General features: G+C 38.0%; 1 long non-coding RNA gene across 1 annotated transcript in view; it reads right to left on the reverse strand.

Annotated features, from left to right (window-relative positions):
- LOC128091218 (uncharacterized) overlaps positions 1 to 19,048 on the reverse strand; it is a 44,745-nt gene extending 25,697 nt beyond the window's left edge. Inside the window, exon 1 of the long non-coding RNA XR_008211302.1 lies at positions 18,985 to 19,048. This is a non-coding gene — a long non-coding RNA (uncharacterized LOC128091218). The remainder of the gene's footprint in view (positions 1 to 18,984) is intronic.
- Between the last annotated feature and the right edge of the window lie 304 nt (positions 19,049 to 19,352).

The raw sequence follows: 19,352 nt of genomic DNA on the forward strand, positions 1-19,352 counted from the left end.
TAAGGCAAAACAGTTGCTGCGATTGTCTTTATAATTCTTCTCTCCTGAACTACTGGATTTCAACAATGAATGTGTCTAAACAGAGTAGAAATTGACACCTGTTGAGCTTAGTATCAGATTTTTTGTGAAACAAGAAAAATATATTGCCAGAATTGAAGATTTTGCCAGTAATGACCTTGTGAGAATATAAATCTCTGTGTCCACAAGTTGGCATACGCACAGGGTATTTTAATAACTTTTGTTACTCCTTTCACAATATTGGATAACTAGAACTTTGTGCGAAGAGATCAGGTGCACCAAAGAGGACACACCACCCCTTCCAGAGGGTCATCACACCTGGGGTCTTTCCTGTGGTGAAGCAATTTCACCCTGAATATTAATGTACAATATAGAACAGGGAAAACAGCAATCACAGTTGTACCAAAGCGCTGAGCACCAGAGCTACAGAGAGCAGAAAACTATTCCCCAGATGCCCTTCCCATCTGATTTTCTGTGTCTTTTGCACTGTCAGCAGCTACTTACACTGTACTTCATGACCTAAATGCACATGGGTAACGTTTTTTTTTTTACTCATCTACCTATAGAAGGATGGCATGATTTATAACAGCAGAACCCAGTGCCCAGAATAAGAAATTTTAGGGACAGCTACTGTCTCCTGATTATGTCAATGACTCCACTTTTAATGTTCTTATTTTCAACCACTGAATATTTTAATTACAAAATTACAAAAATAAGGAGAGGGAAGAACCTAATACATTCTGTATTGTAAAACACTGCCAGACAATATGGACTTCCAAAAATCTTAGTCAAGTTTGCATCTGGTTTTCAGACTGCTTACCTCCCACATGAAAGCAGTTTATCCAGCCCCAGCTGATTAGCACAGGTAACAGTGGTGGTGACATGGGCTAGGAAGCAAAGTGTTAAGTCCAGGTTATCCAGGGGGTTACATTTAATTTGCCAAACCACAGAGTAACTCTTTGCCCCACACTGTTCCTGCCATTACCTGCATCACTGGGAGCAGTGTCCACGTCTGCATGTTTACTTGCCATACAATATCAACCTTATTTCCCTGCACTTAGTCTTGTGATGAAGCAAGAATGATAAATCACAAAAGACAAGAGACAAGTATCTGTGAGTTTCCTGATCCCTTCTCCTTCCCTGTATTTATGGCCTCATTTGAAAAATTTGCTCATGCACCTGTAGGAGTGTGCCTGAAGTTCTGTTTGTGACAACACTTGTATCTCACAGATACCCCATCTTCAGTAATAATCCCCAAAAATAAGCAGTATTCTGGGCACGCAACTGTATTCAGCTTATTCTTTAGAAGAATACATATGACCACACTTCATTCCTGTCTGTTGTACATCTCCCTTTAGTGTGCATAAAGAAAGCAGCGTTTTTGGTTTCCCTATGGATACTATGAGTTTTACTTTGCTTTCAAAGACACTGTGGTCCAGCATTGTGGTCCAGACTGCATGAGAGTGGGTGTCCAGGAGAAACACAAGTGGATGGCGAGCCCTCTGGATTAAGTAGAATCCAAACAGTGTCCCTCTCCAAAATGAAGCTTTTATGAAAAGATATGAAAGATACTGCTTTTTTTTCCCATGTAAAATAGAACACCTGAAAGTTTTCTTTAAGTACAGAAAGGCAATATGGATACCTACAGCAACTAAATATTTCAATTCTCTCCTAGTAGCTATTTTGAAAAAATAAAACCATCTCAACGTTGCACTGTTCCCTACTGTTTTAGTAATCTACCCAAGGGCAGGAGAAGAATTAAAATAAAATTATTTTAAAATATACTTTCTGTGTGAGAGGTCAAGTCCCAGTCAGATTATAAAAGGGATTAAATAACTTCAAAGGAAAGTTAATGCAAAAAGCTAATTCTTAGTATCAGAACCTGGTCTGCCTGAGTACAAATGTTATAGTTTTCTTCAGATCTCAGAAAAGTTAAGTTTCTTTTTGCCTTCCACTAGCACATATCTGTGCTACGTGGCTGTCGAGTAATGGATCAGTTTTTGTCCAGATAAACACCTCCACGTTTGCTTACAAGACAGAAAATACAAGGAAGGTAGATGCTGATAAGTGATAAACTCATCATTTTACTGAAGATATTCAGTAATTCTCTTGTGGCTATTTATAGTCATGCAGGAATTTAGCAAGATTTACCAGCCTGGTGATATTGTCTGCCCTGTGGAAAAAAAAAAATAAAATAAACTCCTTACATGTCTCAAGTGCTTTAAAGCAGCAAATATAAATGCAGCAAGAACTGAATGTTCCAATTTTTTTTAGCATCTTTTTAAACCTCTGTTTATCTACTCTTTGTATTTTAATCTGTCATCTTATGTTACAGTAGGCTTGTGTTTTCTGAACACAATCCCAAGCTTAACTGCAGGTAGCCGTATTCTTTCACAGACTTCATCCATTTTGGATCATTCACAGAACTTTACTGCCTCATTAAAACTGAGCATTTTAAATTAAGTTTATTTTAGGAGCCCCAAACGAAGGATACAGCGCATTGCTAAGGAAATCTAAACAATAAATTGAACAAATAAAAGTTAGAATTTATTAGTGTTTATGTTCCTGAAAATAAAGTAGGACCAGAATGCCAGCTTTTTTTAGGTTTGAAGGGAAGATCTCGTCCTGAACCAATAAAGTAACAACTGAATTAAAAACAAACTGATTATTTTTTTTACTGCTCTTTAATTAGAACATAGAGTTATTTTTGTCATACCAGATTCTCTCAGCTTCCAGCACTTTTTCAGAACATCCTCACTTCAGAATAATTGAAATCACTGTTAAGTATCCCACTACTAGGATTTCTAGCATCACTTTCTAGTGTGAGTTTCCTGTCAGCTTTTAGAAAGAACCAGAGGTTACTTCCTCATAGCCCTCTTCTTTGTGCATATCACTTTTCCACATCCTCAATGCATTCAACCAGTCTCCTGAACCCTGTTTCAGTTCTTCACTATTCTGCCAGGCACTATGCTGGGCACACTGCTCCTATGCCATTTCTTTATTAACCTCAACTGAACCTCACTGCAATGTCCACTCTGGGCCCAGAAACAGTCCTAGCCTCCCCAGACACTAACTTAATGCCCAATTCCAAACAAATTGTCCCTCAGGATTTTATGCCCACATTATTTCCATAGGAACAAGCAGGTGGGATCTTCTAAGCCAGATGCCTTTCCATTTTACTATTAGAAGCCAGTTTCTAAAATAAATCAAAATCCAGATAAAAATTAAATAGCGTTGCTTTTCCTGTTGGAAAACTGATCCACACCTTCTTTAACTTCTAGACAAAATCCCAGATTCATAGAATCATAGAATCACCAAGGTTGGAAAAGACCTAAAAGATCACCCAGTCCAACCGGTCACCTATTCCCAATAGCTCCTACTAAACCATGTCCCTCAACACAACATCCAGCCTTTCCTTGAACACCCCCAGGGTCGATGACTCCACCACCTCCCTGGGCATCCATTCCAGTGCCTGACCACCCTTTCTGAAAAGTAATACTTCCTCATGTCCAGCCTGAATCTCCCCTGCCGTAGCTTGAAACCATTCCCCCTGGTCCTATCTAATGAACTCTTTTACTTTGAGCCAATATTGTCCACACTGTGTTAACTGATTTACTTATAAACGTCAAACCAAACATCATCTCTCAGATTTCCACTAAACCAAGATTATTGTGCTCTTTTAATCTCCTTCCTCTAAGTTTTCTATTGTCCCATTCATTTTAATCCTCCTCCTCTGCATATGTTCAAGTCTGGATTCATCTTCATTAAACATAACCATCCAGAATTGAATAAAATATCACAGACAAGTTCTTACACATTAGCACTAATACTTTCCTATCTGTATTCAAAATGCTTCATCTCAAGCTTCCACATATTTTTTCCACATCTCAAGCTGTGTCAGACTGATGCCTCATATATTTACAGAGCAGTATAACTCTCCATTTCTTTATCCCCATACATTGTTAGGAGTTGATAAATTCCAAATTTATTGATGAAATCTGCATTACTCATCCTTAGCTCCACTTCCAGCTACTGTACTGAATCCTCTCTGCTATTCTAGATGCCAGTGACATTCTGAAATGTATCCTGAATGATATTCTCACTCTTCCTGAATGTTTTCAGTACTTCACAACTGCTTGTTATCAGCACATTTAGCACACTGCCATTCTTGGTGTCAAGATCATTAATAAAAATATTTAATGAGTTCTTTCTCAAGAGAGATCTTTGAGTAGTAGTCAGACAGATGTGCTTTCAGCACAATCTTCCTTACTCATCTTTTAGTTCTTCTATAAAAACTGCATCTTCTAATGTTTGACTAATACTTTCCTACATGACATCAGGCTGAAAACAAAGAAAATGTAGCATCTCTAATCTGCAAAATCAATTTCCTAACAAAGAAAGGTGGAAAACCAGTATGTTGCAAGTTACCTGTGGCAGAATAAGGTTGTACTTCATCCAATTTTCACTTTCTTTATTCCTCCCATACACATTTCTGTTAAGACATAACAGTGAAGCCAAACAGACGATTGTTACTACAGCACTCACCCACGAACCACACACTGGTCCAGTCACATAAAACTTTTGTTTGTTTTTTGTCATATGGCCAGCATCTTGCGCTTGTTATAGGTTTATAGCTATCGCTAGCTCTGCAGATGTTTAAAATCAAGAAGCACTGATTGGGTTGCAGTGAGAAGTATTCGACACATTTGAAAACCAGATCCCAAAGTATGAAGAAAGATCTGAAAAAGGGTGTGCCTCCCACCTCACTTCACACTACACAGGCAATCTGTAATACGAGAGGAGAGAGAATCACACTCCTGAGGCCAGAGAATTATTCAATTATTTATCTTTTATATATGATTTTCTCCAGGTCACTCTTGACAGAAACCAAATGAAACTGAGGACCAGATCACTGTTCTGAAAAAATGAGTTTGAAGAATCTTCACGTGAAGCTGAAACTAGGATTTCAAGGACATCATTTTCACGCGGCATCAGACCTTGAACTGGAGCCCAACCTGCCAGTCTGTACTCCAGCATGCACCAGCTGGCTCTCCAAGCAGAGAAGCTTACATGCAGGTCTGGGGTATGCCTCATGTCTGACAGTTGCACAGACAAGCATATGGCACCAGCCAAGCCCAACAACCAGCCTTCAAAAGGGGAACCCAACAGGCTTGGCCCCAGTCTCCATACCATTACACCTCACACCGCTCTGCTCTTAGCATCTTACCACAAAAGCAAAATCAATGTTGTGCAGTAAACAGTTAGAGCTGAATGCTGGGGTCTCTATCAAAGGTGAAGAAAACAGTTGAGGAAAGTATGGATTAGAGATGACTGGACAAGTCCCCAGGTAGATAGAACAGCTTGCATACCGGTAGCCCAAGCAACTGAAGAAACTAAAGCCCTCCTTTATGCACAGCTAGAAAAAGGATGTCACTCACACTTGGTCTTGTAGTCTTTAAAAAACAAAATATACTGACACAAGTGTTGTCAACACAACAAAGGAATCTTGGCCACTGTGAACAAGAAGAACAGACTGATTTTAAGTGGTCTGCCCAAAGTCAAGCAGGAAACCTGCTGGCAGGATTTTTTCCCCAAATTTCAGAGATAATTTCACACTTTGTTCACATGTTAAAAGCTTTAAAGATGGACGAACTATTCATAGTAAATAACACAGTTATCAAACAAAGACTTTTAGTCACTGGATGTATTATCAATGAATAGCCTGATTTTTATGAATATGCTCATTAGTCATAATTGTTTAGCAAATGATTTATCTGAACAAGTTTCATCCTCTGAGTTCTCTTATCTACTCGTGAATAATCAAAGACAGCAAGATGTGATACATGATTACTTCGCTCCCTCATAGAAAAAGTAAAATACTATCAGTAGCTATGGATACTTTCAGCATGAATGTTCATTTGTGCTCATGTATGTTATATGACTTGTCATTAAAAGCATCCATCATCCCACTATGAACAGTATCTTGACTCTTTAAAATTAGATTTAATTTATTGTGGCATCTCTTAATTTAAAAGGTTATTTTAAAAGGACAATTAAGAAATTACCTGTAAATATTAATTCATCCCATGTTGCAAATATTTTTCCTTTTAAAGACACATTTTGAATCCTGCTTTAAACATAAAAATGGGCTTTTTAAGTCTTGCACAGCCAAACACATGTTGTGACATGGGTTATCTTCAGACTATCAGCATGTCTATGCTAAAACCCAGAAGTCTGACAAAAAGGTGTTCACGTGTGCTCAGTCTCCTCAAAACAATTTACATTGTAGAAGACTTTTAAAGAGTCCACAAAAGATAGCAGGAAGAAAAGATATGTGGAAAAATCATAAATATTCACACAGAAGAAACTGAAACCCACAGGAAATAGAAAAAGAAAAAAGTGAATTGCTGCAGAACCGTTAGAAATTGCCACAACAAAGAAGAGCTTGTGACAACGACGAAAGAGAGAAGGACAGAAGGTAGAAATTCTGCTTGTGACAGACAAACTAAAGGAAACTTCAGATCCATGCGGATGGCCAGCATCAATTTGTTTATGCTGGAAAATATTTCATATTTCTTTACTTATTACTCACATTATCTAGAAATAGCACTCTGAAAGCTACTTCAGTGCTAATTTAACCTCATCACATAAAGCAAATATCTGCTAAACGTGGCTTACTGAGCCACACAGCGACAATAACTGGCCACAACGTGATTTCTTAAGAGCTCATATTATTTTGGTACAAGAAATTTTTTTGAATGCTTTGGTGTCTGTGCTATCCACGCTGAGTAGCCCTTCTAAAATGTGTACTAACATTTGTAAAAGAAAACTTCAAAAGCCATAAAAAAAAAACAATATCTGTTTGGTGCCTCTGAGTTTCAGGCAGTATTTATAATAATTGCATAAAATAGTTCCATACAGTTCAGTAGGGGGTTGAGAGTCTCTTATGTAGTCACTAGTTCTAGTAAGAGTATTAATTATTTTTTTTTAATAAAACAGGTGAAAATGAAGAAAATGTGATAAAAGCTTTATCATCCTTAAAATAGCAAACACAAGAAATAATAGCAAAGCATGGGTACAAAATACCAGTATATCTTGGGAAGATATAATCTGCTCATTTACTAAATGGAGAGATGTTACCAGCAGCAATTACTACGTAGAAAGTAACAAGAAAAAGAAGAAGCTCTTCTCAGATTCCTCATCAGCAGAAGAAAAAAGAAGTTTCACTCTTAGCCCACATACAGTAAAATGGAATAAGCCAAAAAGGACCCAACAGATCTTCAGGGAAAAAAAACAAAACTGCTTACGATTTGTCAGAAAATGAAACCTGGGGCTTTTACGGAGGAATACAAGACAGAAGTCTGCAAGTCAGACTACTGCGTTGTGGTAGATGAAGGTACTGCATGAGCAGGCATTTAGAGCCTGATCTTAGGATTCTCCATGGAGAATCCTATCAGAAGTTGTCTCTGCTTCAGGAGGGAAGTTGGACCTGTTGACCTCCAAAGGGCCCTTCCAAATTAAACCATTCATTGCCTCTGCAAAGACTTGCTTTTTCCTTTTCAGCTTTAGTGTTCAGATTATGAAGATATCTTATCTATGGATTTCAAGAGAAAATGTTCATAACTTCTACAAGTGGAAAACTTCCCCGATATCTGAAAACAGGAAATAGGAAGATATATATATATTTTATAAAGAAAAGGTGATTGAAAAAGCTGTGGGAAACAACTAAGAGATCCAGTGTGTGTACACTGCCTAAAAGTAAACTGGGAAAGGTCAAATCAAGAATTTAGTATGTTAATGAAATTAATAGAGACACAACAAAAGAATGGTAACATCTTAATGCTTAACCAGAGTCACAGTGAAAAACAGAACATACACATTATGTGGAAGAAAACAACAACAGTAAACCACTTTTGGACGGACTTGGAGTATTTGTGAAAATGCAATCATTTTCCAAAGGACTGTAACTAGGAATAGAATGGATTCAGAAGAACACAAGTGCATGTATTCTTCAGAAAGAAAATGATACAGCAACAATCAAGGCCAACGTAATAGCCTCAATAAGGATTTTCCAGTAAAACATTAAGTCCCAAACTTGGAATACAACCTTGAATGCAAATGGGGCATGTGTTAACTTTATATATGACAGTAAACATCAGGCCGAGTTACACAAAGCCACAAACAAAAGCCAAAAAGAAAACAAAAACAGAACACAAGTGGTAAATCTAGCACTTTCCACTGGACAGCCTACTTCTAGTATGTATATTTGTGAGTTAGTTTTTAAAAAACAAAAAACCTTGAAACATTATGGAAGTCGTCTCCAATCATCCTTCCCAAGACTCATTTTATTTAACAGCTCAAGTTTAGGACTAAAATTTCAAGAATTGTGCTGCATATGAAAGTTAGGGTACTAAAAGTAAACTAAGTTATTCATACAACTCACTGTAAGTTACTTCTCTCTGGCTCTTCTAATATATATATTTCCAATATATATATAGTTCTAATATATATATTTCAAATTTCCAAAATATAGCTGAAGCTACACTGCCCAATGCCCATCTTTTTATCTATATATTATTCATACAACAGATTGAAGACAAATTGCCTGAATAAATTTTGTTATTACATGCAACAGTGGATTTAACATTGTTATTCTCATTGTATTGGCATCATTGGAGAAATATTTGATTGTTGTAATGTCATAGAGGAGAAATTTTTTTCAGTTGAGCACCGTGTGTTTTATTGCTTTTAGCCAATGTTCCCCAGCCACCAGATACCCAATTTAAAAATCATACTCATATGAACTCCTTTATAATTAATGATTACCACTTTGTAAAACTCCTTAACAGAATCTAATTGACTTCATCAGAATTTTCAGCAGTTCTTTCTCTCCTTGAATAGAAATAGAAACAATTTTATCCCTCTCTAGATTAGCAATGAAATATGAGACTTCTGAAGAGAAGATTTTCATGAATTCTCACTGTAAATACTTTATCATCAATCACTGGAAACTTATCGGCTTAGAAAAAAATTTGAAGGCATGACATTGCTGCTGATGGTACAGGACTCTGCAGGAAAATCCAGACTGATCAGCTGATTTTATCCAAATCAGCAGTACTGTACAGTAATTCCATGGGAAAATAAATTGGAGTTTTCTGTATTTTTGTTAATATAATGCCATGTGGACAGATGTGAATGAACTGGTTTCAAAATGGAATAAGATCTCAAGACCTGAAAATACTGAATTAACTTGTACTACTTTCTTCAGCTGTCAGGATGCAGCCCTAAATGGATGGTGACACCCTTACTCTAAAATAATTTCTTGTCTTTCTTTTGAGTTTCCAAATATACAACAAAAGGGATGGAGAGAGAAAAAAAAAAAAAAAAAAAGATAAATACAGATGCTGATAATTTTAGGAAATGCCTTCTGGCACATCCAAAAATAAAACACAAACTTCTAACTCACAGGTCTGCATCCCAGCCCCATTCAGGTTGGATATTAAGCAAGATTTCATCTCTGAAAGAGTGTTCTGGTTGGAATGCAGTGTCCAAAGAGGTGGTTGAACTGCCATCATCCCTGAGGGTGTTTAAGAAACATTTCGATGTTGTACTAAGGGACATGGTTTAGTGGAGAAATATGGGTAGGTGGACAGATGATCCTGGAGGCCTTCTCCAACCTTGGCGATTCTATGAACCACAACTGTATTCCTAAGAGTATTTTTTAAAGTTGAATGCATATTTAATAAGCATTAATCTTGTAATACATTGTGAAATTGTCAAACTCACCACCTTAAGTGCTACTAGGAGTTTACTTTGTTTTTATACATTTTAAAACAATCATCTATATAATAGAGCCCCGGATGTTACATCATTTCATTGCCAATACTCAGTGTTTCATAAATCAGTGATAATCTGAGCAAGGCTACGAAAATCTTTCAAGCATAAGCAACTCAAGTTCTGCTAGGATCGTTATTTTGTGGAGTAGAAAACACTTAAATGAGGAATGATACAGGTTGCTTTCATGAATTGAGACTATTAATGAAATCATGTTATTATGAATAAATTAGTCCTAGCTTAACATTTTGTTAACAGAGGAAAAGCATGTGTCCTCCATTATCCATCTCTCAAATGTTATTGCATTTAAGATGTCTACAGAGATTTTATCATGTTTTATGTTATGTTTATTATGTATATATAGTTTGGTGCCTTAAATGCATGTTCTGTGTTGTGATTTAACCAGGCAGGCAAGCAAGCACCACAGAGTTGTTCCCTCAGACCCTACTCTCAGTGGGATACAGGAGAGAATTGGGGAAAAAAAACAACAGCAATGTGTACTCTCAGATGATCTGCCCAATGGGAATAAACCAACCTTTAAAAGTGTGCCCTAACTACACACAGAAACATTAAATGGGCAACAAAAACACTGCATTTAGTTCAGAATTAATTATGGAGAACAAAATTAACCACAGCATGAGGAAAAAAATGAAGACTTTCTAAACACCAATGCATTAGAACAGCACTCTGGTAATCATCTAAACCATGCTGACTACTATGACTTTGTTCTCCTTCATGTGCCTGGAATGAATTCCACAATTAGATGCTTTATCACCATCCCAGGGATTGAAGTGAGGTTGGACAGACTGTAGTTCCCCAAGTTGTCCTATTTGCCTTTCTTGAAGAAAGTAATGATATTTGTTTTCCTCCAGTCTTCAGGCACGTGTCCCATTTGCCACAATTAAGGAGACCACACAGCTTCACAGTGACATCTGCCACTTCCTTCAGCACTCATGGATGCAACCCATCAGGGCCCGTGGAGTTGTGTTCAGCTAGCTCAAGTATCCCCTGACCTCCCACAAAAGATCACCTTCCTTGCCCCAGCCTTCTAGTGTGTCTTCCAGGACTAGAAGTCCCAAAAGACAGTCTTACTGGTAAAGAGTGAGGGAAGGAAGACATTCAGTGCCTTGATCTCTTTGCTGTCAATAGTAAAGAGATACTCAGACTGCATGCCTATGAGAACACATTCATTTATTTGCTGAAAGCTCATAGGAGGCATGCAAATCAAATGTTTAAACAACAAATATATTAGAAGGGATGAAGCAACAAACACAGTGGAGGTTGTTGTTACTTCCACCACTCGCGAGCCATTGCTGGCCTGGTAGCAAAGGTTTTAAAATATCAAGCACTCTCCTTCCAACAGAGGGGAAAAAAAAAAAAAACACAAAAAGGATATAGTGGATATGTTTTTCCTTCCACCAAAGCTCAGCACAGAGTAAGCTCAAAAACTGTTTTTAATAATGTACAGGGGAAAAAAGAATTATCATGGGGGCTTTTCACTGACTTGAGAAACATTTCAGCAAAAGCTACACTTCTACCCTCAGAACCTGTAAAACTACAGGCAAATATTTCCTGACCTGTAAGAGCATTTGATGTAGAGGCATTGCGTACCACAGAAAGTGCTTGAATATCAGCCTACAGGTGCATAATTCATTGGCAGAGATAGACATGATTTACATTTCTTATGTGGAAGCAGAAAGAAATATAAAACTTTGTATCCAGTATGTTCTAGACTTTATGCTTTAATAGGGATAATTTAGAAGTGCTGTAAATAATTCTGAATCAAATCCATAAGAGGAAAAAAAACAAACAGAAGCATCTGAGAGATGATTGGAACTAATTCACATTGTACTCAGAATACAGAGTCCAAAAAAGTGGAAAAATACCCACACCACTTACAAAGCAACCTACTAAGGGAAAAAATCAGGCACAAAATTATATTTGCTATATTATGTATGCGTATGTATTTTATAAATGGAACAGGGGGAATATATCCATAACCAAAGTGTTCTGACTGCCATTCATTATTTTAAAATCTGTATAAGCATATGGTACATTCTCAACATAGTACCCATAATAAGATTTTGATGAGAATACTCTTCAGCCCTCTGTTTAATATTTATGAAATAAGCATTTACTTAATCAAAGTAAGTCTTTAACTGAAGCAGTGTGGTTCTATGACCAGAATGAAATGAATATAAATAATGCAAGTTTGAAGCTAAGCATTCTAGAAAATGTATAAAAGTAGAAACATGATAAAAAACACTTAGCAGTTAGAAGCAAATGACACTTAACTAAACTAGAAACAAAAGGAATCCTGAAAACAGTGCAAATCCATTGCTTTTTTATAGTAGTTCTGTTCTCTCCTATCCAGGCTCAGCTCAAAGTAAAACTGTGACAATGATGCTGACTCTGTGCAGAGGCAGGAGGTAGAAATCTGCTTAATGCAAAAGAGCCTGGCTCCTTGACAACCCAAACTCACATATAAATCTGGGAAAGCAAACCAGAAAGGGTACTGTGATGTGAGGACACAATGGCCATGTGGTCCTCAGCTGCTGGTCCAAGAGACATTAATCGCTCCCTGAGCCACAGATTCTTGACCTTTCCATTTTCAAGAGGCTTTCTTGGCCTATAATGGTTTTGTTCCAGAGTTTAATATGAACAAACTGTAAATCCTATGTAAGAAAAAAAGTCATCTGTCAGAATGAGATCACCTAGAGGAAGAGGTAGGCTGCAAGAATGTTATTCTAATGAGATAATTTAACCTCTAGATTCTGTAATGAGGAAAACAAAACAAAAACCAACACAGGACACGCAGGAGTTTTAGGTAGTGTAAGGTAAAAGGAAGCAGCACATCATCAGAAGTGTTACTGCAGACAGACAAATACAATGGGAACATTATAATTAACCTTTTCTCTTATTCTGGGAACACTGAGCAGTTTTTAGGTCCAGTTCTTCCTTTCTTCAGGACTTCTGATTACACAGAGTTGATCATCAACTGCTCTTAATCCCATGCCAGTGGTAAGTTTACAGCTCACTGCCTCACAACATGCCCGAACCAAAACCTGCATTAGTCTCTTCCAAAAATGGTACCACCCCAGCTTCACTTTGTGGCATACTTAATTCTCTTAAAGCCCAGGGCATTTCAGCAATGTGGAACTGGAAAAATCAGTGCACTTTTACACTGCATCAAAGGTCATATGTGAAGGTCTTTTATTTTAAGTAGTCATAGGCCCATGTTTTCAAAAACCACTGAGTGATTTTGGATGTTGCATTTTTTTTTTTTTTACAAGTGCTTAATAAAAAGTGCTGGGAAGAGTTTGTTTTCTCCAGAGCTACTGATGATCTGCCTCCAGACATCAACTCAGGAAAAAAAATAAAAGGTGGTTCAAGAAGGCAAGTGAAAAGGAAGGGGCACCAAAAGCTTTGCAGCACTGCCTCATTACTCTCCCTACACTAAAATTTTCTTTTTTTTTTTTTTTAAATATGCTTTTGCTGAATGCATAAATCTCTTCGCTTTTGTGTCACTTAGAATATGCTGTCTGAACAGTTATTTCAGATGCACGTATTTTAAACAATTTACTTTAAATTATGAACTCCATGCTGCCAGGTATTCAAATGTAATTACAGTGGTTGGGAGTGACAAACACCAGGAGACCACCTATCAAGCCAATTTCTCTCTATGTCTGTAACAGTATCAATCTACTCACTGTACTTCACACTACTGGAGAGTATATGGTATTTACAGTGTTATATGCTTGCCAGATGCATGTTAATTAAAATAGAAGAAATTTAAATGTGTCTTTGCCTGGTTTCTTCATTCAAGTGGCTTAAGAAATGCTTAAAAGTAATTTTCATTAAGTGCTGTGCTATTTACTGGTGAGGACAGAAATGGTCGTTAGTGACTCCCTGCTGCTGAATGCAGCTCTCCAATTGTTCATAATTCTTGGGGAAGATGTGCTTAAAAATATGAAAAGAATGCTAAAAGGAACTGTATGGATCACTATTCCAAACCTGTTGTCCTGTCACAAATGTCAATATAAACTGACATCTAGTTTTAAGCTTCGGATGTAAGTTTTAACAGTTGAAGCAAAATCCATAAAGGAGCAACAAGAACATGTTTTCTAAAATAAACATCAGGGAATAACAGTCAAAAATCCAACTAACATGATGGTTTTTCCTCTTAAGGGCCTAGGTCTAAATTTTCAACATCTTAAACTGGGAAAAGCTTCTGGAAGATTTCTTCTATACCTTTTTCTGTTTCCTTCTTTGTACCAGGATAGCATACAGAACTGTTTGTAATAGGATAGGTGTGGTTCCCCCCCAGATTAAACACAGAAGGACTTGCTGCTTACTTGAGACCTGGGCCTCTCTACATTGGTTCAAAAAATGCTGGGGCAAAGTGAACTGATGTGCTCATTAAAGTAATCTGCCAGCACCTTACCCTTCCTATCTATGTAGCAAATCATTTTAAGATGTGCTGACTTTGACTAGTAGGCCTTCCTTAGTTGTACTTTCACAAGGATAGAATATTCCTGAAAAGTTTCTCCATTCTGTAGGACAAAAAATGTTTTCTTTAAGAGCAGAAGAGCGCTGTATGTGTTCTTGCCCCACTAACAATCCTAAAACCAGTATATTTACTGCAGAAGTTGGGAGAAAAATGCTACTTCCCATTATTTTTACAGTTACCATATTTTTCTCTCTCAGTATCTCAAGGCTGTAGTAGAACACAGTCTTGTTCACCATCAACATTGTGATAAAGCAGTAAGGTGCTTTTATTCCTTTTCTATTTATTTTTTCTTCTGCTTTCCCACTGCATTCTGTGACAAACCTTGTTATACTGGGAAATAACTAGAGGATGTCTTCTTGGAGGAACTCAGCCCTACTTAAAACATATGATGTTACACAAGCAGCAGTTTTTGGATTCAGTTATTAAAGGGCACAGAACCATCAATAAATTAATCCATGGAAATGAGTGGCATGGTAGAAAAGCAATACAAGCCATCTCCATGAATCACCACACTTCTGGCAAATTCATCTTCATACTTGTTAGTGAGAGTTGTCTCTTTTAGAGAAACTATCTTGCAGAGGCACCAAATGATCTTTCCTTCCATGCAAAATACCCTGCTTGTCTTTTAAATAGACTCCCCTCTCCAAAAGAGTATGTGAAATATTCCTTTAAAAGTAAATCTAAAGCCTACTCATAAATTGGCACTAACATGCATATCAAAGATGTTCTGCAGAGCTGCATAATGCCAGAAGCACTTCGCTTTTCCACAGAAATCTTAACGAAGCTTAAAACAGCAACTTCTAACATCATTACTTAGACATAGCACATTATGTGCTCATCTTATACAAATGGTCACTTATTGCTTTAATCGCATGCAAAAGAGCATACAGGTATATATACATATCAAATGAATAACGCAACATTAACTAAGCAAACAAAATTCTAGCACACAAGAATGTTATATTAAAATAGGAATGAATGAGGCCCTGTGCCAAGTCTGTGAACTCTGCACGCAGATCACGAGGAGCACAGAGGCTTATGACCCACAGAAAGCTGTCCTCTCCATAAAGAGCTTTCCTTGTGTTCCCAAAGCAGTTGCTGTCTTCAGAAATTTCTGCTGTCTCTCTAAGTTGGGGACATTCCCACAGTTTCTCCTAATCTCAGTTTTGGAAGTACTGGTCACATGTGAGTTACATCCTAGCAAGAAAACTGAGCAAAGTTTCATTTTACACTCAGGATTCTGCACCCAGTGGGGAGACACATGGTTTGCATTATTAAAGGAAATGTATAGCCTTTGCAAATGCAAAGTCTCAGTTACTTCCCTTCTTCAAGGAATGATAATGTAGTAAATCGTACCTATGAAGTTCTATGAAATATTTATTATAAAGATTTACCAGCCTTATTAGTTTCACCTCTGTCAGCAGCAGGGCTTTCACAAAATGTTATGATTTTTATTTTCCACTTCTCAGCCTTTGACTATAAGGTATTAAGACAATACAATGATTTATTTTTCCAGATGTGCTTTTCTTTCTCTGAGCATTATTTTCTTCCTGGTTTGGTTTAATTTTACACTTGACTGAGGTGTATAAACTGAAGGAACTGAAGTAATTTGGGGAAAATAAGTACATGGGTTACAAAAAGAATCATTTTGTAACTGTTTTACAGAAGTAAGATAATCATCTACGGCAGAACACAACTCAGTTTAAAAGCGCAATTAATAGCAGTGGCATGGCAGTGGTGTAAGAAGAACTTATCACAGCTTAGAAGTGATGGAATTTGGACAATGTACTCCACTTCTAACTTGACCTCAGGCTTTCTCAGTCTTGTAATCCAGAGATAACCAGACAGGGCAAAGGGAGGAAATCTAGAGTGCAAACATTTTAGTTAAATCTGATTATTGAGATGTACATTCATCAGTTTACTAAGTGCTGTCACTTTATGCAATCGCACTCTGTTGTGGTTGCCTCTTCCACAGGAACCTCCTCTTACTAACTTTTGAATGCACTGATGAGTAGCAATCAAATCTGACAGAAATGTAGGCAAGTTGGTGACAACATTAGTGCAAGCTCCATGTAACACACCACAGTGGAACATCCCTACCGCAAATTCATTATCCAGTGACTACGAAGCTTATGCCAACAAACACCAGCACATATCAAAACAATGCAGTTCAAAAAAAAAATTGAGAATAAAAAAAAGAAGAAAAGGAGTTTGCAGCTGTGTGAAGACATTACAGGGCATCTGGAATATGCTGCTCAAAACTAGCTCAGGTATTGCTTGAGGGAATCAGCACTTTCTCATACAAGGAAGGCATATAAAGTTTCCCTGGTACTATTAAAAGCTGTATCTTCAACAACTCCTTTACCCACACTGTCAGAAAACAAATTCACTAAGTGGGGTAATTATTCCTCCCTAAGCCTCAGATTTCACTTCTTTATCTTCTACATATGGCTTTTCTTTCAGTTTGGAAGTAACCATTTCTGATACCTCATTAAACCAGCCTTCTCTATTGGATATAGGAATGTCCCATTTGCTTTCAGCTTGTATGGCTTGTATGTAAGTCATAGCTTAATTCTTTACCTCCTCTTTTCAAGAGCTGTTTTCTTATCCAAGATGCAGGTACTAAAAGTTGCAAGTCTAGCTCTTCATTCTTACATCAGTCAAAACATTCATCCTCTTTTTTCCCCCTCGTTTCTGTAATCTCTCCAAAAACACCAACTCTATACAAATGTTCATCTTCAGATTGAATACAATACTCAGATTTCCATGACACAGTTTCATAGTCAGTTTCCCCTGTTTAGGATACCTGAAAAGCTATGAAAAACACTTGTTGCTTTTGAATGTGCTGTTATAAGAAACAGAGCTACCTTCAACTCTCCTTCCTTACAGCCCCTGCTCTCAGGCAAGAAATGAGGTGCCACTCTCTAATTACACTATTCAGGGGGCATTCTTAAGTCCTTTTATTTTTGGCATTCTGCACTGTCCGTCAGTCAACCCGAGCCAAGTCTTTTAGCAAAAAAAATGTTTCTTTTAGCATCCAAGTTTGAACAGATCAGCACATCATATTATAAGTTTCTGCATAAAGAATAACCGGTTCTCTAATTCACAGCAAAAACTTCTCAGGCTCTCTACAATCTCTGTAATAGCACAGCTTCTGTATTTTTATTATTTTACTGTGAAACTGTCCTGAATTTCTGTATGCTGTTCAGCAGTGGTCATAGGTTGTTTTGTTCTTCTGAAGTGGTAAAAGTGTCTCACCTCAAATATCACTCTATTCATTGGTGCTATTAACAAAATTCTTATGGGAAATAGAATAGAAATTTCCCAGAAAAACTTGACTTAAGAAACCCTCCAACCAATTTTTCACAACTGCCTCTGTTTCCCTTTCCATAACAGTTTTCATGTAAATACTCAGAAACTGTACAAAGGACTCTTCCAGAGAAGAAACTGTCACTCTGTGACAGCTCCAAATCTGAAGTACCATGTATTTAGGGGAGCTTCTGATTGCACCCCACCACTGGAAAGAGACAGATAAGAACTCTCATTTATAACCTCATGCAAAGCAATAGCAAATATATCCGTCTCATCTGCTAGGCAGTAACCAAGCACAAACCAAACTCTCCAATTTCAGTCAGATTTTAGAGATTAAACATTCACTATGGCTTATCGCTGACTATGATGATTTTGAAGTTGCATTGGGCTTTCTACTGTTTACATGTAGGTGCTAAAATCTCACAAGGCAGTAGCAGAGCTAGAGAGAAATATCCCTCACTAACCAAACTTTGTGCAGCAACACCTCCCTACCAGAGATACCTGCACTCAGTAGTGTGGGAATCAAGTGTTGTTTCTGCATTAGAATCAGATAATATTATTTTTATTTCATGATCTCCGCTATCATAGTTCTTTTCGGGAGTCCTGCTTAACTTAGGGAAGATCTCTGATAGTTTACATCACTTATCCTCTAGACGAACCTTCCCAGGAACGCACACTGTGTACGTAGGTGTATATACGTATATCTTGTCATACACACTGCAAGAATATCCTGCACGAGATCAAACCAGAGAACTAGTCATGGATGCCCGAGGAGGCGCCTGAAGAGGCATCGGAAGGCCTGGCATCATCCCCCCCAGTGCTCTTTGTTCAACGAAGACTTTAAAGAAAATCACCATATCAATACGACAAGGAGAGCACCGAGACATCTTGGAAACAACAGGATGGCTGCTGACTGACACCGGAGAACAGATTAACAAGTAAATAGCAGACGTAAACCTTCTGATAAGATTGTGAACCTGGAGAACCCAGCCAGCGGGGAAACGAGAGGGGGGGAGGCAAGGGGGAGCAAACAGGATCTAAAGGCTGTCACGTCGTGTCCACAGGCGCGCTGCTGCTTGTGGGACGGCCGCCGTTGCAATCGCGAATAAATTCTGCTTTTATCAGAGATACCATCCTGACAAAAATTAGTTGGATATTTCCAACAGTAGTCTGCGAGTACAAGAAATCAAAAGAAAACGCTCAGACCACACGTTCTGCTCACAAAAAAATAAATGAGATTGCTTCAGACTATACCAAACAAAGTGCTTGCAGGTAGGCCAAGAGTCCAAGCAAAAAAGAACTGGACTTACCCCAGCAATGACAGGGCTGTCTGGCCACACAGCAACTCACGCAACAGCTTAGGTCCAAGAAAAGCTCTCCCTTTAGCTGTCGGCCCTTATGTGAACCCAGGGCGTTCTACTCCTTCTGCTCACATGGAGAACACAGGTGCAAACAATTTGGCTGTGCTCCCTGGGCCCGCCACAGCCTTTCACCAGGTGCGCAGTCAGCAGTTCAAGGCACGGCCTAACAGTTCCCCTGCACGATGCATTTAAACGCAGCTGAGCTTGCTTGAAGCAAATTAGGGAGCGCTTAGTGCTGCTGAGGTCTGCCTCTCAGGCCTTAGGCAGCTCAGGACTAGAAGCCACCAGCTTAGAGCCACAAAGGAACAAGCCTTGAG

The sequence above is a fragment of the Tympanuchus pallidicinctus genome, unplaced genomic scaffold (assembly GCF_026119805.1).
Source record: "Tympanuchus pallidicinctus isolate F22 unplaced genomic scaffold, pur_lepc_1.0 scaffold5, whole genome shotgun sequence".
NCBI lineage: Eukaryota > Metazoa > Chordata > Aves > Galliformes > Phasianidae > Tympanuchus > Tympanuchus pallidicinctus.